At 42.5% G+C, this 19,924-nt stretch overlaps 1 protein-coding gene across 1 annotated transcript in view; it reads left to right on the top strand.

The window, feature by feature from the left end:
• DNAJC4 (DnaJ heat shock protein family (Hsp40) member C4) overlaps positions 1–19,924 on the top strand; it is a 338,056-nt gene that overhangs the window by 304,147 nt on the left and 13,985 nt on the right. The gene's annotated exons all lie outside the window — the stretch shown is intronic.

The raw sequence follows: 19,924 nt of genomic DNA, 5'->3' as shown, positions 1-19,924 counted from the left end.
TTTGTAGTTATGCAGCAGGTTTTTCCAGGAAGATTTGTCCTCGTCCCTGAGAATTTTGCACCAAGTATTTTCTGCTTTTCTGACTCTCCTTTTTTGTACTCTCAGGTCTTAGAAACATAGAAACATAAAAAATGACGGCAGAAAAAGGCCACGGCCCATCAAGTCTGCCCACTCTAATGACCCACCCCCCTAACTTCTTCCCCTAAGAGATCCCACATGCCTATCCCATTTTTTCTTAAAATCTGGCATGCTGCTGGCCTCAATTACCTGCAGTGGAAGATCATTCCAATGATCAACCACCCTTTCGGTGAAGAAATACTTCCTGGTGTCGCCATGAAATTTCCTGCCCCTGATTTTCAGCGGATGCCCTCTTGTGGCCATGGGTCCTTTAAGAAAAAAGATATCATCTTCCACCTCGATATGGCCTGTGATATATTTGAATGTCTCAGTCATGTCTCCCTTCTCTCTACATTCCTCGAGTGAGTATAGCTGCAATTTACTCAGCCTTTCCTCATACGGGAGATCCTTAAGTTCTGAGACCATCCTGGTGGCCATTCGCTGTACCAATTCAGCTCTCAGCACATCTTTTTGGTAATGTGGCCTCCAGAATTGTGCACAATATTCCAGATGAAGTCTTAACATGGATCTGTACAACGGCATTATGACTTCGGGCTTCCGGCTGACGAAACTTCTACGGATACAACCCATCATTTGTCTAGACTTGGATGAAGCTTTCTCCACTTGATTGGCAGTTTTCATGTCTTCACTAATGATCACTCCTAAGTCTCGTTCTGCTGCAGTCCTAGCTAAGGCCTCACCATTTAGGGTGTAAGTTCTGCATGGATTTCTGCTGCCAAGGTGCATGACCTTACACTTTTTGGCATTGAAGCTTAGTTGCCAAGTCGAGGACCAATGTTCCAGTAAGAGTAGGTCCCACGTCATACTGTCGGGCAATGTGCTTTTGCCTACTATGTTGCATAGTTTGGCGTCATTGGCGAATAATGTTATTTTACCTTGAAGCCCCTGAGCCAGGTCTCTTATGAAAATGTTAAATAGGATCGGGCCCAAGACCGAGCCCGGTGGCACTCCACTGATCACCTCCGACGTTTCGGAGAAGGTACTGTTAACCACCACCCTCTGAAGTCTACCGCTTAGCAAGTCTTTGACCCATACAGTTAATGTTTCACCTAATCCCATCAAACTCATCTTGCTCAATAACCTGCGGTGTGGGACGCTATCAAAAGCTTTACTGAAGTCCAAGTACATGACGTCCAGAGATTCCTCCATGTCCAGCTTTCTTGTTACCCAGTCAAATAAGCTGATTAGATTGGATTGGCAGGACCTTCCCTTTGTAAATCCATGTTGATGGGGATCACGTAGATTCTCCTTGTTCAGAATCGTATCTAATTTATGTTTAATTAGTGTTTCCATAAGTTTACTCACTATTGATGTGAGACTCACCGGTCTGTAATTCGCAGCCTCCGTCCTGCATCCCTTTTTGTGGAGTGGAATGACGTTAGCTGTTTTCCAGTCTAACGGGACTCTTCCTGTACTTAGGGAAAGATTGAAGAGTGCGGATAACGGTTCCGCCAGGACATCACTCAACTCTCTAAGTAGATTGTCTGATCTCATGGCTTTGTTCACTTTGAGTCTTGATAGTTCACAGTAGACGCTGCTGGGCGTAAACTCGAAATTCCGAAACGGATCTTCCGAGCTTTCCCTTGTCTGCAACTGTGGACCGGACTCCGGTGCCTCGCAGGTAAAGACCGAGAAGAAGTATTCATTTAGTAGTTCGGCTTTATTGGAATCCGATTCTACATAATTCCCGTCTGGTTTCCTAAGGCGTACTATCCCATCTGTGTTTCTTTTTCTGTCACTAATATACCTGAAGAAGGATTTATCCCCCTTCTTAATGTTCTTTGCTAGATTCTCTTCTATTCAGAGTTTGGCCTCTCTGACTGCTGTTTTGACAGCTTTAGACTTGGCCAGATAGTCTTCTTTTGTCTCCCTTTTTCCTAATTGTTTGCAGGAGATAAATGCTTTTTTCTTCTTTTTAACGAGGTCCGAGATCTCCGCAGTGAACCACTGAGGTTTATTGTTTCTCCGCCATTTGCTTACTGTTTTTATATAGTGGTTGAAGAGAATGGTCGTGAGTTAGGTTTGGTCACCTTGACTTTTGCTAGGTTCTCATAAAGTGTTTTAATGCCTGAATACCAGGTCAGTGCCTTCTCTACTAGGGAGTATGATGTAGAGTTTGTGCTTAGTTGTAGTTTGGAGATGCCGCGGGAAAATGTGGTTGGGTTTACTGACTTTGGATCGAACATAATTGTTTCCTGGGAATTTGTTCGGTCTGCTGCCTCTTTAACTCTGGTGTGCAAGCTGAACGTGATTATATGGTGGTCGGTCCAGGGAACCATGATGTTTGTCGGCGAGGATGTTTTTTGGTCAATTTGTGGACCATCTGGGAGAAGGATTAGGTCCAGTGTGTTTCCAGAGGAATGAGTGGGAGAGGTGACTTGTTGAGTGAGACCCAGATCTGACAATGTTTTGATGAAATCTCGTGGGGCGCCCGTGATTTCTGGGTAGTCCACGAAGTTGAGGTCCCCTAGGACTATGATTTGTTTATGGTTTATGGAAAGGTTGCTTATAATGGTTAGCAGTTTGTTGAGCGCAGACAGAGGAGAGGAGGGTGCTCTGTAGACTAGTATGATCGTGATTTTTTTTGTCATGGCCTATTGAAAAAACAAGGCATTCTAGGTCTGGTAGTGTTATAAAGTGTATTTGGCGTGGGTTTAACCACCCATCCCCCTCTCTTGTTAGGGCAGGAGCATGCCAGTGCTTGGTAGCCTTGAGGGCATAACGCACCCAAGGTGCCTCCATTGTTGTCTTTGAGCCATGTTTCCATCACTAGTAGGAGTCCCAGTTGTACTCTGTGATGGCGTCTATGAGGAAGAAGTCTTTGCCGTTTACGGATCTGACATTCACTAGGGCTGCTGCGACGTGTGCAATGGGGGTGTATGTGTCAGTCTTGATCTTTATGAGGTTGTGGATATTGATTGTCTTGGGCTTTGCGCGGTAGCAGCTTCTTAAGTCTCCATATCGGCCCTGGCCAGTGATGGTGAGTATGTGGTATGCCATCATGGGGAGCATGAGTGTGATGGCTAGAATGGGGGCACGGTGTATTGGCTTGATTGTGAGTGACATGGTCGAGTCTGAGCATGGTGTTTGGGCTGGTCCTCCTTGGGCCACACGAGGGCCACGCAAATGGCCTTTGGGAGAGATTCACTTGCTTGGCTGCCCTTTATAGGGCTGAAGGAGATAGCACTGTGAGCTCTGGGGAAGAAGCGGAGAGAAGGAGCCGGGAGATGGATGTCAGAGAGATGGAATCTCAGTGCAGTGATGGGGACGACTGGCTTCCTTCCCCTCAATGTGTTGAAGAAGGTGACTGCATGCTGCAACAGGAGCCCCTAAGGGCTGAAGAGGAATGTACCGTGAGCTCTGGGGAGAAGGGGTGGGGCTTCCCACCAAAGAGAATCAAGCAGGGAGATGGAGTCTAATTATGCTGAAGCGAGAAGTTGAACTGCTGGAGCCCCGAGCCCTTTAAAGGGCTGAAATGAAGCAGGGCAGGCTCTGGGAAAGAAGGAGGTGGGGCTTCCCACCAAAGAGAGCTGGTCAGAAGGTGGAGAATTGGTGCAGTGAGGGGGACGATTTGGCCTCCCTTCCCCTCAGTGTGCTGAGTTTCAAAGATGAGCCGTTGGAACCCCAAGCCCTTTAAAGGGGAGGCGTCTATAGTGGTCTTAGGCACTGGTATTTAAGCCAAGAAAACCCTGGCTTAAATAGAGAGCACCTATGTCCACTTTAGGTGCCGCTAGATGTGATTCCATAAACAGCATCTGACTTAAGAATGACATGTGCTATGTGCAACATTCCTTGGTGCCAATGTATTAAGCACTGTTTATAGAATCAGGGCCCAAGCATTTATCAGTTTCAACATTAAATAAAATACACTGGGTTGAGACTTGTACAGATGTCTTTTCTATAGTAACCACCAAAATATTTAAGAAACAATTGAAAGCATATTATTTTCTCTCAAGCCTTTCCAGTATCCTATTGATTTGAGCTGCAGTTTTTCTATTTTGTATGTCTTTATTTGTTTTAAGTGAAACCAGCAGGGGATGTCAGGCTATATCACAGTTGAGATACTATGGACATTCTTTGCAAAGCAGCACACAAGTTTGAGGAGTAGCCTAATGGTTAGTACAGTAGATTGAGAACCAAAGGACCCAAGTTCAAATCCCACTTTAGTTTGTTTGTTTTTATATCTGGTCACCCTATTTGGACAGTTTGTCTCCTCGGGTTCGTAGTCATATCTTGAACAGACTGCAGTTGTATTCCATTCCGCCTGTCTGATCTGAGGGGTGGGGTGGCTGGGGGGGGGGGGGTTGGGGGGTGTTCTTGGGGGGGGGTTGTTTTGGGGGGGTTTGGGGGGGGTTAGGGGCTCTTTGTAACCTGAGAGGACATCAGAGTCCAGTCCTCTTGGGGGGAGAGCCTTGTTTTCTTTTTTGTTTGTTTTTACTTGAATTCTTGTCTGCTGTTTGAATTTGTTGCTGTATGGTTGGTTTCTTAATAAAAAACAGATTTCAGCTAAAATTTTTAATTGTGACTCCTTCAGGGACAGAAACATATCTACTGTACCTGAATGTACACCACTTCCAATGTTCCTTCTAAGCTGTGCAGCTGCGAACCTTCTTTCATCCTGCAGCACACAGCTCACATAGGAGAGCTCTGCACATCCACTAATCAGGGAGACAGAGCTGGAGCTTGATGGCCAATCAGGAGCACTTCTACAAGGAAGTACTCCTGCAGCGGTATAGTAAGGGTGAGCGATGCAGTAAGGGTGAGCGGTGCCTGGGGCGCCCCCCCCCCCGCCACATGCGTGCCCCCTTCCCTTGCCCTTTTAAATTTCTCCAGCGTGAGCAGCATGCTGCCCACACCAGTGTTAGTTCACCTTTGACATCACTTCCTAGGTGCGGGTCCTGGAAGTGACATTAGAGAGAGCACCAAAAAGGTACGTGGGAAGGCAAGGGGCGTGCACGGCAAGGAGAGGAACGGGGAGCGAGCAAGCGGGAAGGCGAGCAGGGGGGTCGGTGGAGAGGATGAGGGGTGCTACTGTGCCCTTAGGAAGACTGCGTCCCGGGGGGGTGGGTGGACTGCACCCCCCATTATTATGCCACTGTGCTCCTGATTGGCCATCAAGCTCCAGCTCTTTCTCCCAGATTGGTTGATGTAAGAGCTCTTCCAGTAGAGACCTCCCTTCAAGTGTCCTGTCTTCTCAAGCACACCACCACTCACTGCAGCTATGCAGAAAATTCAGCGCGGAAGAGACTGGGCGATAACTCTTCAGCTCTGGATCTGAGCTACCCCGCATTAAAGTGCCTCAGCACAACAGATACCAACATTAAATATAAAACTTTTGTGTTTTTTTTAATTCTGCTTATTCTGCAATCTATCAGTGGCATACCAAGGGAATGCGGGGGGGGGGGGAGGGGGGGGAGTGGTCCACCCCAGTTGCAGCACATAAGGGGGTGTGGTTCTATGATGACTCCTCCGAGTGGTGTCATCAGGAACTTCTTATGCCACCAGCAGTGTTTACAATTTGCTGATCTTGGCAGCTTCGGGCCTATCTCTCTGCCAGTCCCACCTAATTCCTGTTTCCGTGAAGGCAGGACCCAGCAGAGAGAGGAAGGCCCGAAGCTGACAAGAGCAGCGAGTTGTGAGCACTGAGCTGTCGACCGGGCGAGGAGAGTGACAAAGAGAGGGAGAGAATTGCTGCACCCAACTGGGGAGAGGAAGGGAGAAGGAAGACAAGGGAAGGGAGGGAAGAAAAGCAAGGAAGGAAAGGAGATGCTAGACCATGGAGGGAAGGGAAGGAGATGGATGCCAGACCAAGGGGACAGGAACAAGAGAGGGAGGGAAAGGAAGGAGAGGCCAGAGCATGGAGGGGGAAGGGAGAGATGGAAGGAAAGGAGAGAGAGATGCCAGGGAGTGGGATGGGGGTGGAGGGAAGGAGACAGATGCCTGACCAAGGGGAAAGGAAGGAAAGGAGATGCCAGAGCAAGGAGAGGGAGGGATAGAAAGGAAGGCGATGAAAGAGATGCCATTGCCTGGAAAGGGGGGGGGAAAGAAGGGAAGGAAGGAAATCAGAAAAGAGAGATGCCAGAGTATAGGGGAGGGAGTGGAGACAGAGAAAAATGGAGAAAGAGTGAAGCTGAAATGAATTATGTACAAAAGAAAGAAGGGGCACAGGATAGACAGTTTATGGAAGGGACATAGTAAGAGGGAAGATGCCATTGGAAGGGGAGAGGGCAGACAGTGGATGGAAGGAGCAGAGAAAGAGGGCAGACAGTGGATGGAAGGGGAAGAGACAGAGGGCGGACAGTGGATGGAAGGGGCAAAGAAAGAGGGCAGACAGTGAATGGAAGGGGCATAGAAAGAAGGCAGAGGGTGGATGGAAGAGGCAAAGAAAGAGGGCGGACAATGGATGGAAGGGAGAGAGAGAGAAGGCGAACAGTGGATGGAAGGGGCAGAGAGAGAGGGTTGACAGTGGATAGAAAGAAGAGAGTGAAAAGAAGATAATTAAAGCAGAAATGACAAAATGTAGAAAAAAAAAATATTTTTTTGTTGCTTTAGAATAAAATACATGTAGTACTGCAGTTGTATTGATAAATGTTTATAAATAGAAAATGGAAATAAGGTAATCTTTTTTGGACTAATTTTAATATATTTTTTTACTAACTTTTGGAGTCCAAATCCCCTTCCTCGGGTCAGTACAGGATACTGTAACAGCATTATTCTGTACTAACCTGAGGAAGGAGGTTTTGGCTTCAAAGCTAATTGAAAAATGGATTAGTCCAATAAAATGGTATTTTATTATTTTCCTTTTTTGTGTGCTATTTCTATTTGTTAATTTGTAAAGTGGTGATTATTTGTCGTTTTTTTCAAATTTACATCTGCTATCTTTATATTTTGCAGATTATTAGGGACATATGTCATTGTTTCTGTGGTGTTTCACTGTATGCAGAGTCTGGCTTCTTGGCGGTTCAGTTTAACTTTTGTCTACATATTCCTATTTTTAGTTTGTGATTACTTATTCCATACTGGGCGAGGGTGTATCTGTGCTCTATATGTATGAAAAGTACATTGTTCTCTGTTAGCATTGACTGTGCAGGATCGATCTGTATTAATCTGGCTTGTTTAGTTTTACAGTGGGTATATTGATGTTCTAGTGCTCACTGCAATATTTATTTATTTTTTTTATTTATTCAATTTTCTATATCGTTCTCCCAGGTGAGCTCAGAACGGTTTACATGAATTTATTCAGGTACTTTCTGTCCCAGTGGGCTCACAATCTATCTAATGTACCTGGGGCAATGGGGGGATTAAGTGACTTGCCCAGAGTCACAAGGAGCAGCATGGGTTTGAACCCACAACCTCAGGGTGCTGAGGCTGTAGCTTTTAACTACTGCACCACCCTTGTGCACCTAGCTTTAGTGATGTCTAGTGCTCATGGCAGTGTTTGTGGTACAGTTTTTTCCTAGGTACTTAGATGCTTGTTGTGTGACTTGTTGGAATTGTTCTATAGGTCCCGAGTGACATTTGTAGTGTTTTGTTCTATTTCACTATGCCAGCTTGCAGGCCTGATATTAGATTTAGATTTAGATCTCACCTTTCTCAGTAAGGACTCAAGGCAAGTTACATTCAAGTACAGTAGATTTTTTTAAAATATAAGCAAGCAAAGGGAGTTGTTTCAAACTGTTAAGTACTTTACTGTTGATGAATGTTCTGGTGGTGATGGCCATATGCCAAATGCTGATAAATACTCTGTCTACCTTGAGTCGAAACTGGGTGGTGAGGAATTTATGACTTGTTTTGGATGGGGAAAATGTTAATGATGGGGATTGTATTAGCAACTCTTGGGGGTCATTTACTTTGCCAACAGTAGATGAAATAAGTGTAGTGAATGAAAAGATCACTCCCACAAGAACTATTCTTAACCCATGCAATACAGGTATTTTACGGCTACTTGCAAATTCTATCAACCGGTTTATTACTAGGATGGTAACTAAATCCCTTGAGAGGGGAACTGTTCCAGAGGATTGTAAACAATCAACTGTAAAACTGTCCCTAAAAAAGAGAGGGTTAAATGTAGTGTCAATGTCTAACTTTTGTCCAGTATCCATGGATCCATTCTTCGGAAAGGTTGTTGAACATATGGTCCTGAAACAGCTGGATGCGTATGTTCAAGAAGTCTGTTATTTAGATAAATTCCAGTTTGGATTTCAGGCACATAATGTTGAATTATTATTGGTGTCAATGATCGATATACTGAACAAAAGTATGGATAAAAACATGAGATTCTGTGTTGTATCAGTAGATGTTTCCAGTGCCTTCGATTCCGTAAATTTGGAGTTCTTGCTAAATAGATTGAGGAGAATGTGGATATGTAATGCGGTGTATGACTGGTTTGTGTCCTATTTATATGGATGATCATTTAGAGTCAGGAGTAAGGGCAATGTGTCAAACTCAGTGCCTGTTAAACGAGGAGTGTCACAGGGGTCTGCCCTCTCCGCCCTGCTATTTAACATCTATATAGCAGGAATAGGAAAGGTGTTTCAAAAATTAGGTGTTCAATATATAAATGTATGCTGACGATATATTGTTTTGTCCCCCTATTGGTAATGATCTTTATTACTGAAAAATTATTACATTCCTACTTGACAGGTGGTGTGGAATAGATGTCTATGCATGGATCACAGTTGAATGTCCAAAAAAAAGAGATTATGATAGTAGGGAAAGATAAAGGACAAATTGATTCAGGGTATTTGAATGTATTGGGGAAAGAATTACCTGTAAAACAGGAACTGTTGGTATTGAGGGTATGGTTGAACTCTGCCTTGACAATGGGGTACCAAATTTTGAAGACTATTCAATCTGGTTATGCACAATTGCATATGCTATACAATTTAAAGCCAATGCTGCTTCCATATGATTTTTTTCTACTGTGATACAGTCATTTATTTTGGGTAAGTTTGATTATTGCAATGCACTCTACCTTGGAGTAACACAAACAAAGTATAAAGTGCTACAAGTGCTGATGAATTCTGCAGCGCGATTGATTTGAAAGGTGGCTCGGCGGGTATACATTAAGTCAATCTTGAAGCAGTTGCATTGGCTTCCAATACAGCAATGGTTTCAATTCAAGGTTTTGACTGTTGTACACCAGACTCTATACCAGGGGTCCCCAAAGTCCCTCCTTGAAGGCCGAATCCAGTTGGGTTTTCAGGATTTCCCCAATGAAAATGCATGAGATCTATGTGCATGCACTGCTTTCAATGCATATTCATTGGGGAAATCCTGAAAACCCAACTGGATTCGGGGGGGGGGACCTCTGCTCTATACCATAAGGCTCCTGATCATTTTCAAGACTTGTTGAAATTATACTTTCCTATAAGAAAGTTATGCTATGAGATTGGCCCTGGTTAGGGTGTGTACATGCAAGAAATGGGATGTCAATGTTTTCTGTTATAGGTGTGAAGTTTTAGAATGTTTTGGCTGGGCAGTTGCACTTGTGTAAGCCATGAGATGTTTTAAAGAAATTATTGAATACATATTTGTATGTGTCATCTTTTATGTAGATTACAAGGGCTATTCTATGTATTGTACTTTGTTTGAACACAATGTTTGACATATTGTCATATTTATTGCATTTATATGTTGATTGTATATTGCTTTGGTTTAAAGCAATTTATAAATTTTTAAATAAATAAATAGACATAATTTTCAAAAGTTTCTTGCCTCCCCCCCTGTTTCAGGCTTACAGGTGTCTTATATTTACTGGTGTAATGGATATTTTTCTGTTCATGGAGGGATCACAATTAAAAACAAAAATTACAAACAGCTGAATTGGGATTTGAACCTGGGTCCTCTGATTCATAAGCCACTGCTCTAACCATTAGGCTACATCTTTGACCTGCATGAATAGCTTTGTAGCCTTTTTATAAGATGGTTGTTCCTGTGCTGCCATCCATCTAAGTCCCTTGTTTTTCCCATTCTTAATTTGAATGATTCAGTTTGTGAAATGGATGTTTCTACCACATGGATGTCTATCTCCCATGTATGTTAGAACCATCTGTATCCAGTTCTAAAATACATGTGAAATGGATGTCCATTTGTGATATTTTGACTTGGATGCCCATATTCTGAGTCAGATGTCCTTTCTAAAATGCTGTTTCACATGCGTATATTTGTAATCCACCTAGGAATATAGATAAAATATAAATTTAGCAAATAATAACAAAGCGATTTAGAATTAATTTACAGCATAATATCTCATATCTTGAATGTCATTACTGTTCGTCTCTACCACTTTCAAGTTTCAAGTTTAATAAAATTTTGATTTGATCGCAAAATCTTACTTCAATGCGATTTACAAAAACTATTAAAAGTTGGGGTAACATAATAAGAATAACACATTACTCAGGCAATTGATTTACACAACTATATACCAGCCAAACACAAGGAAAAAATAAAATGGATTAAATATAATTTATAAAGTAAATCAAACAGGGTAGGGTATTGAAACAGAAGGATGGGTAAAAGATTAGCTGATCAATTCTACTTATTGCTCTTTCTATTACTTTAAAAAAAAAAAAAAAAAACAAAGGCTTGGGAATATAAAAAATGCATGTAACTTATTAGTAAGTTTTTTAATTTACCAAGCAAATTTTCATCCCTTATATTAGCTAGAAGGGAATTCCAGATTTGAGGGGCTGTGACAGAAAAGATCGTGTCTCTCCTAGAGTAGATGACTCTTAGTGAAGGGATTAGGAGGAGTGATTTCTCTTCTGATCTTAAAGATCTTATAGGAGTATAGGGAATTAAAAGTTTTTCTAAGAACGCAGAGGCTTTGTTTGTTAAAATTTTATGTGAAAGTAGAGCTATTTTGTATGCGATTCGTTGGTTAACCAGTGTTTTTCCTTTAAAAGGGGAGTCACATGATCAAAGTTTTTCTTTTTAGTGATTATTTTTATTGCCGTATTTTGTATGAGTTGTATTCTGTGTATTTCTTTAAGAGTAATTCCCTTATATAAAGCGTTACAATAATCAATTTTTGCTATGACTAAGGAGTGCATTAAGATATTTAAGGATGCTTCGTCCAGAAATGTAGCTAATGATCTAATCAGCCTAAGCCTGTAGAAACAATTCCTCATCAGTGAATTTATTTGGTCATGATAGCTCAGTTTCTGGTCTATAAAGATCCTGAGGATCTTTACCTTGGTGACTTCTTTGATCGTACTGCTATTCTCTGAGAGGGCAGTCCAAGCATCCACCAACCTGGAGCTTCATTTTGTGAACCCTGGTTTTAGAACATCCTTATTTATGCATTGATATCTTTCAGATATTTAAGGGGTAATTTCATAATAAGAACATAAGAAATGGCTTCACCGGATCAGACCCTAGGTCCATCCAGTCCAGCGACCCGCACTCGCGGAGGCCAAGCCAGTTGTTCCCTGTTGAAAAACCTTGTTTACTCGTATCCCTCAATGTGATTTGCGAGAAGGTGTGCATCCAACTTACCCTTGAATCCCGGAATGGTGGTCTCCATCACGACCTCCTCCGGGAGTGCGTTCCAAGCGTCCACCACTCGTTGTGTGAAGTAGAATTTCCTGATATTTGTCCTGGGCCTGGTGCCCCTCAGCTTGAGTCCATGACCTCTTGTCCGAGTCACATTGGACATTGTGAATAACGATGTTTCTTGCTCTATTTTGTCGAATCCTTTTAGAATTTTAAAAGTCTCTATCAAGTCCCCTCGCAGTCTTCTCTTCTCGAGGGTGAACAATCCCAGTTTTTCGAGGCGTTCTTTGTAGCTCAAGTTCTTGATACCTTTAACTAGCTTCGTGGCTCGTCTTTGCACCCTCTCCAGCAGGGTTATATCCTTCTTTAGGTAGGGAGACCAGTGTTGGACATAGTATTCCAAGTGTGGTCTGACCATTGCTCTGTAAAGCGGCATTATGATGTCCTCCGATCTACTCGTGATTCCCTTCTTTATCATGCCCAACATCCTGTTTGCTTTCTTTGCTGCCGCTGCGCATTGTGCTGACGGCTTCAGGGTCATGTCTATCAGTACCCCCAGGTCCCTTTCTTGTTCGCTCTTGCCCAGTGTTACACCTAACATTTTATATTCATGTTCCTTGTTTTTCTTACCCAGGTGCATCACTTTGCATTTTTCTATGTTAAACTTCATCTGCCATTTTTCTGCCCATTTCTCTAGCTGGTTCAAATCTCTCTGGAGTTCTTCTCTGTCCTTTCGTGACCCAACTGCCCTACATAGTTTTGTGTCGTCTGCAAACTTGATTAAATTACTTTTTGTTTCTTCTTCCAGGTCGTTTATGAATATATTGAACAAGATGGGCCCAAGGACCGAACCCTGGGGTACACCGCTCGTCACCTTTTCCCAGTCCGAGAACTTCCCATTTATGCCCACCCTCTGCAATCTATTTTCCAGCCATTTGCCTATCCATCTTAGTATATCTCCTTCTATTCCATGGCTTTGTAGTTTCTTCAGAAGCCTTGCATGTGGAACCTTGTTGAATGCTTTCTGGAAGTCCAAGTATATTATATCCACTGGTTCACCGTTATCGATTTATTTGTTCACCTCCTCAAAAAATTGAAGTAAGTTTGTCAAACATGACTTCCCCTTCCTGAAGCCATGCTGACTAGCTCTCATCAGGTTGTGGTTTTCCAGGTGTTGCACTATGCTATCCTTTATTAGTGCTTCAACCATCTTCCCAGGAACCGACGTAAGACTCACAGGTCTATAGTTGCCCGGTTCTCCTCTCGATTCTTTTTTGAAGATTGGAATGACATTCGCTATCTTCCAGTCATCTGGTATTCGCCCGGTTCTAATTGACAAGTTAGCTAGGGATTGTAAAAGTTCTCCAATTTCTACCTTAAGCTCCTTTAGCACTCTCGGGTGAATTCCATCTGGTCCAGGGGATTTGTCACTTCTTAGTTTGTCGATCTGATAGTATATCATGTCCAAATCCACATTCACTGTGGTGAGGCTATCCTCAATTTCTCCTTTGAATGCTCTCCCTGTTTCTGGCATTGATGCAGTGTCCTCCTTGGTAAAGACAGATGCAAAGAATGAGTTTAGCCTATCCGCAATTGTTTGTCTTCCTTGATGCACCCTTTTCTTCCTTGGTCGTTGAAAGGGCCCACTGCCTCCTTAGCTGGTTTTTTCCCTTTTATGTATCTAAAAAAGGACTTGAAGTTTTTGGCTTCTTGCGCTATCTTTTCCTCATATGCTTTTTTAGCATCTCTTACCGCCTTGTGACACTTCTTCTGGTTGACCTTGTGACTGTTCCAGGCCTCCGTTGTGCGTTCGCGTTTCCATTTTTTAAACGAGTTCCTCTTATCCCTTACTGCATCCTTCACCTCTTTAGTTAGCCAAGCTGGTTCTCCTTTGTTTTTATTTTTCCTTCCTTTGGATATCTGCGGAATGTAGAGATTCTGCGCTTCGGTGATGGTATTTTTTAGTAGGGACCATGCTTGATCGACCGTTCTGATTTTGGCTGCCTTTTTCTTGAGCCGTTTTTTAACCATGTCTCTCATGCTGTCGTATTTGCCTTTTCTGAAGTTAAAGGTTGTGGTTTGAGTCTTGGTACGTTTCTCCTTCTCGATGCCAATTTTAAAATTGATCATGCTGTGATCGTTCATCCCCAACGGGACTGTGACCTCTACATTTGTTGTTCTTCCAGTTATGCCATTTAGGACCAAGTTCAAGGTGGTGGTCCCTCTTGTCGGTTCTCCCACCATTTGTTCTAGGAAGCAGTCCCCTATCATTTCCAGGAACTTGGATTTCCTGCCGCAGTTTGAGGTTCCTAGGTTCCAGTTTATCCCGGGAAAGTTGAAGTCTCCCATGATCGTTACATTACCTGCTCTACATCCATGGTTGATTTCCTCTATCATTTCTATGTCTGTTTCTTCCTTCTGTCCTGGTGGTCGATAATAGAGGCCAATTTTTGTGTCAGCCTCATTTTCTCTAGGAATCTTTATCCAGAGGGATTCCAATTTTCCTTTCCCATTTGTCTTCCCTTCTCTGATAGACTCTACTCCTTCTTGGACTTACAGGGCAATACCTCCCCCTCTTTGCCCTATTCTATCTCTTCTGTATAGTTTGTATCCCTGTAGTACTGTGTCCCACTCGTTGTCCTCGTTCCACCATGTTTCTGTTATTCCGATGATATCCAGTTCTTCTCGTCTTGCTAGTGCTTCAAGTTCCCCCATTTTGTTTCCCAGGCTTCTGGCATTTGTGTACATACATTTGAGCTCCCTTTGCGCATTGTGTACATACAATTTAGTACTCTTGGTGGTACCTTCTTGGATTTTTTAGTATTCACATCCCTTTTTGTATCCATTTGCGCTCTATCTCTGTTACTTTTGATTTCAGCATGCTCTTCCCCTTTGCTGAGCTTGTAGTTTCTTCTTTGGGGTCTCCTGATGCCCGGGCCATAGACTGGTTGTCGACTGTCGGCTCTCCCCTTGCCTTTAGATTAAAGCCTTCTCAATGGTCTTCTTCATGTTTTCAGCCAAGACTCTTGTTCCTTGCTTGGTGAGATGTACGCCGTCCCTTCTGTAGTATCTGCCACTTCCCCAGAATGCCGTCCAGTTGTGCACGAAGTCGAATCCCTCCTCATCGCACCATCGTCTCATCCAGGCGTTGATTGTTCGCAGTTCATCCTGTCTCTTTCCATCCGCTCTCGGTACTGGGAGGATTTCAGAGAAGGCCACTTTCACCTCCCTGACCTTCAGTTTTCTTTCGAGTGAGCGGAGTTGATCCTTTAGTTCTTCCCTGTCATACTTAAATCATTTTTTAAAATGCCTAGTTATATGGCAGTTTCATAAAGGCTTTTACACCTAAAATAACCCAATAGACAGCATAGACCAAGAGGTTTTTGTTTTTAATACCAAGACTGCGCTGTTGTCAATCAAAAAATGGTGCCGTTTATAGAATTACATTACATTAGTGATTTCTATTCCGCCATTACCTTACGGTTCAAGGCAGATTACATAAGAAGTTATCTGGACATTTCCAGAGGTATTACAGAGTGTAGCGGGTTGCTACAGGGGATTGAGATAATTCTTGCGATGTTACTTTGTCTTTAAGGATTTCTTGAATAGCATGGTTTTTATTTCTTTTCTGAAAGTTTTGTAGTCTGGGGTCGTGATCTGTAAATTGGAGAGTTGGTAGTCTAGTTTTGCTGCTTGTGTGGCTCGAAGGCCATCATACAGTTTTTTTCGTTTGACATCTCTGATAGGAGGGTGCGTGAATGGTGTGTGGGTTCTCCCGTGTCTGGTAGTGGTAGTTTGGATTAGGCGGTTGTTCAAGTAGGCTGGGCTGTCTCCATTTATGGTTTTAAATAGTAGACAGTAGAATTTGAATAGTATTCTTGCTTGTATTAGGAGCCAGTGTGATTCGAGGTATGCTGCTGTGATATGGTCATGTTTCCTCAGTGAATAGATAAGTCTCAAGAGTTGTGTTTTGTACTGTTTGTAGTTGTTTTATCATGGTTGCGGGGCAGGGGGAGATAGAGGATAAGAACATAAGCAATGCCTCTGCTGGGTCAGACCTGAGGTCCATCGTGCCCAGCAGTCTGCTCATGCGGCAGCCCAACAGGTCCAGGACCTGTGCAGTAATCCTCTATCTATACCCCTCTATCCCCTTTTCCAGTAGGAAATTGTCCAATCCTTTCTTAAACCCCAGTACCGTACTCTGCCCTATTACGCCCTCTGGAAGTGCATTCCAGGTGTCCACCATACGTTGGGTAAAGAAGAACTTCCTAGCATTCGTTTTGAATCTGTCCCCATTCAACTTTTCTGAATGCCCTCTTGTTCTTTTATTATTCGAAAGTTTAGAGAATCTGTCCTTCTCTACTCTCTCTATGCCCTTCATGATCTTGTAAGTCTCTATCATATCCCCTCTAAGTCTCCTCTTCTCAAGGGAAAAGAGTCCCAGTTTTTCCAATCTCTCAGCGTATGAAAGGTTTTCCAAATCTTTTATCAGACGTATTGCTCTCCTTTGAACTTTCTCGAGTATCGCCATATCCTTCTTAAGGTACGGCGACTAATATTGGACGCAGTACTCCAGATGTGGACACACCATCGCCCGATACAATGGCAGGATAACTTCTTTCATTCTGGTTGTAATACCCTTCTTGATTATACCTAGCATTCTATTTGCCTTCTTAGCGGCCGCTAAGAAGGCAAATAGACTGCAGTAGTCTAGAAGACCTAGGATTAGCAATGCCTAAGTGGACTTAGGCATCGCTAGGTATCCTAGACATAGATGCCGCTCCTTTAGGCTAGCTTTTCACTCACTTAATTTGGTAGCATTTATGTCAGATGGCTAACGACGCCCAAGTCAACCATGCTGGCATTTTCATAATAATGGGTTGAACTGTCAAAGAATGAGTTTAGCCTATCCGCAATTGTTTGTCTTCCTTGATGCACCCTTTTCTTCCTTGGTCGTTGAAAGGGCCCACTGCCTCCTTAGCTGGTTTTTTCCCTTTTATGTATCTAAAAAAGGACTTGAAGTTTTTGGCTTCTTGCGCTATCTTTTCCTCATATGCTTTTTTAGCATCTCTTACCGCCTTGTGACACTTCTTCTGGTTGACCTTGTGACTGTTCCAGGCCTCCGTTGTGCGTTCGCGTTTCCATTTTTTAAACGAGTTCCTCTTATCCCTTACTGCATCCTTCACCTCTTTAGTTTTGTAACTAACTGTTTGAAATAAGGAAGAGGGGAAGAGAGACTGAGGAACCTTTAGAATCGTTTGCATGTGGAACTGGAGTTGAACTGGTACATTTCTGTTGAAAGCATTCTTCAGGGGATATAAAAATGCTAGACTTTCAAGAAGGAGAGATGTATACTTAAGGGAAAGTGAACTTGTTTATTATTTTAATGAGAAATACTGATTACTGTATATACTCGAATATAAACCAACCCGAATATAAACCGAGGTAAGCTTTCCCCCCCCAAAAAAAAAAAAAATGAGGAAACAAGGTTGACTCGAATATAAACCAGGGAGGTTAATTCCAGTGCAGTGCCTTGCCTTGCCCTGGCAGGCTCTATACCCTGTTCTTCCTCACTCACTGCTCTGCCAGGATCTGCATCCAACTCCATCACTCACTATCTCTCCTGTCCTGCCAGTCTGTGTACCCCACCCCCCTCCCTCCCTGATAGGTTCTGTACCCTATACCCTCTCCCTCCTGATGACTTACAGACCTCCACCGGGCTTGTCATAAGTCCTAGTGGTCCAGTGGTGGACTGGGACAACAGGGATCCCTCCCACCTCCTGTCCCAGTCGATTCAAAGAATTTTTTTTAAATTAATAATATTTTATAACACAGTTCATACAGAACAATACAGGATGAAGATATACATTCTTAGATAATGCAATACAAAAATAACCAATTACTAAAAGACAAAATCTTCCTAGCCCACAACTATGAAGGAGTTAGAGGCAACATTACAAATTGAAATATAAAGGAAAATATAAGCTCAGGAATAAAATTAAAAAAAATAACCTGAGCTAAACATTCTTAGTGCTTTTTGCTGACTCCAAGCCAAGATCAGCCCATATTGTTATCCTGCCCTTGTTCCTGTGAATTTAATCCTTGTTCTCGTAAATCTAAAAACTGTTGCAAATGTGTAGGATCCCAAAAAATAAATTCTTTATCCTGAAGTTTAATAACATACTTGCAAGGAAACTTAATGCATTCAAGACTAGTACATGGGTCTTTAAATTAAGAAATTCTTTTTTATTTTTTGTAATCATTTTTATTAGAAAGGGTACAACTGGGTAACAGGAACAACAATAATATCAAAAGCGCAATTACAAAGAGGCAGTATATACACAAGAAAATACATTCTCCACAAATAGGTACATGAATAGCACAGGTATAGCAAAGCAACAAAGAGAAACCCAAAGGGAAGCCAGCCCCACCCAGCAAGTGGAAACAAGGAAATAGCTGGTACATAGAGGCAGTAGAAGAACATCACCCGAACCACCAGCAAGACATTCTTCGATATTGAGTTACCCTAGCAACGTCAGGGAATATCGATACAAAATCACCACAAAATTTCATAGATTTATTTCTAAAATACAGTCTCATGATCATGTTCTTATCCAGTTCACTTAAGCAAGTAATCAATAGGGTAGACCTAGTTAGTATCGTATGTTGAGAATCTTCAAGAAAATTAGTTAAATCAAACTCCATTGGTACTAACAGGTCTAACCCCTGATCCGATGTTAATTTCTTTTTCTGAAGTATATAATAACAATTCACTATATGAATAGTCTCTGCATTTGTTAATCCTAGTACCTCTTTAAAAGATATTAAGGGCTCCTTTTACAAAGGTGCACTAGCATTTTTAGCGCACGGACCGGATTAGTGTGCTCTACCCGAAAAACTACCACCTGCTCAAGAGGAGGCGGTAGCGGCTAGCGCACGCAGCATTTTAATGCGCGTTAAGGCCCTAATGCACCTTTGTAAAAGGAGCCCTAAATGGGTAATAGGAAAATTAACAAAGCAGAGATTTTTTGCCCGAGCTAAATTTTCCATATGCTCAAGTTTTGTATGGATAACACATGAGTCTTTAACTGCAGACAGAGAAACCTGTGTTTCCACTGTCATTGCCCTTTTATCTAACAAACCTAGATTTAAATCAACATTTTCAAATTTTTGTACAGCTTCTATTGAAAAATCTGAAGATTGTTTAATTGCTGATCTTAGCAATCCCTCCACCTTCATATTTATTTGCCATAAGTCCTTCAAGGTAATATCCTTTGAATCCTCTGGTGGGCTCCGATCTTCACCACTAGCCTCCAATCTAGGAATAACTTTAGGAAGTGATGTAAATCGTAATTTAGAGGAGGTAGTCGGATTTGGGTGTCCACCTGAAGACACTATTGGTTCCGAATTAGGTCCCATATCCCTGGACATTGGTGGAGGAGGAGGAGTTCTATCAAGTGGACTTAACGATGCCCCCGATATTGAGACAGAATCTTGAGTCAAAGGTACTGGTGGCAGAAGAACTAAGTGTCGGTCCATAGGGCCCGCTGAAGCTGGGGTTTTACCTTCCTCTTACTCATAGAAACAAATGATATAGTTCTTACCCACACTTGATCTCCCTGTGATCCTTGCAATTCCTCGTGGCACCAAAGGGGCATACAAGGGACTAGGCATGCCCCTTAGGGCATGCCTCTTTGGCTACACCCTGCGGTCGTGCCCAGCAGCTGCAGCAGCGCTCTTTTCAGGTAAGGGAGACGGACCCCGATGATGTCACAGTCCATCTCCACAGATGCCTGCCCGAAAACAGCACCATTCCCAAGCTGAACAAAAGAGGAGAGCTGGCACTGCCCTCCGAGGTCAGGAAAAAGTCCTCTCTGCTGCACACTCCTTCCAATAACTCCTCCAATTCTAAGAATTTTTATTTCTCTCCCGTCTTCCCCATATACCTTTAGAATCCCTGGTAGACCATGGCCCAAAAATCTTGGTTTATATTCAAGTATATACAGTATAGTGTACTATGTAAACACAATTTTTGTTCCTGGACAGTAAGTGTAATTTCCTATTTGCCCATGCCTAAAAAGTATATAGAAATGTCTATTATAGTCAAATATTGCAATTTACCTATTTAAAACATGAAAACACCGAATTTTCATCTTTTCATTCTTATAAAGTCATAAAAAGCAACATATGAATCACAATTAACATATATTTGTGTTGAAGTTATACAAAAATGACCACAGAAGATTTATAAATGAATAGTTTCTTGAGATTTGTAGGGGAAAGAAAGCCA

This window comes from Geotrypetes seraphini, chromosome 8, assembly GCF_902459505.1.
Source record: "Geotrypetes seraphini chromosome 8, aGeoSer1.1, whole genome shotgun sequence".
Classification (NCBI taxonomy): domain Eukaryota; kingdom Metazoa; phylum Chordata; class Amphibia; order Gymnophiona; family Dermophiidae; genus Geotrypetes; species Geotrypetes seraphini.
Note: the sequence above shows the minus strand (reverse complement) of the source record. Positions and strands in the feature narration are given on the sequence as shown.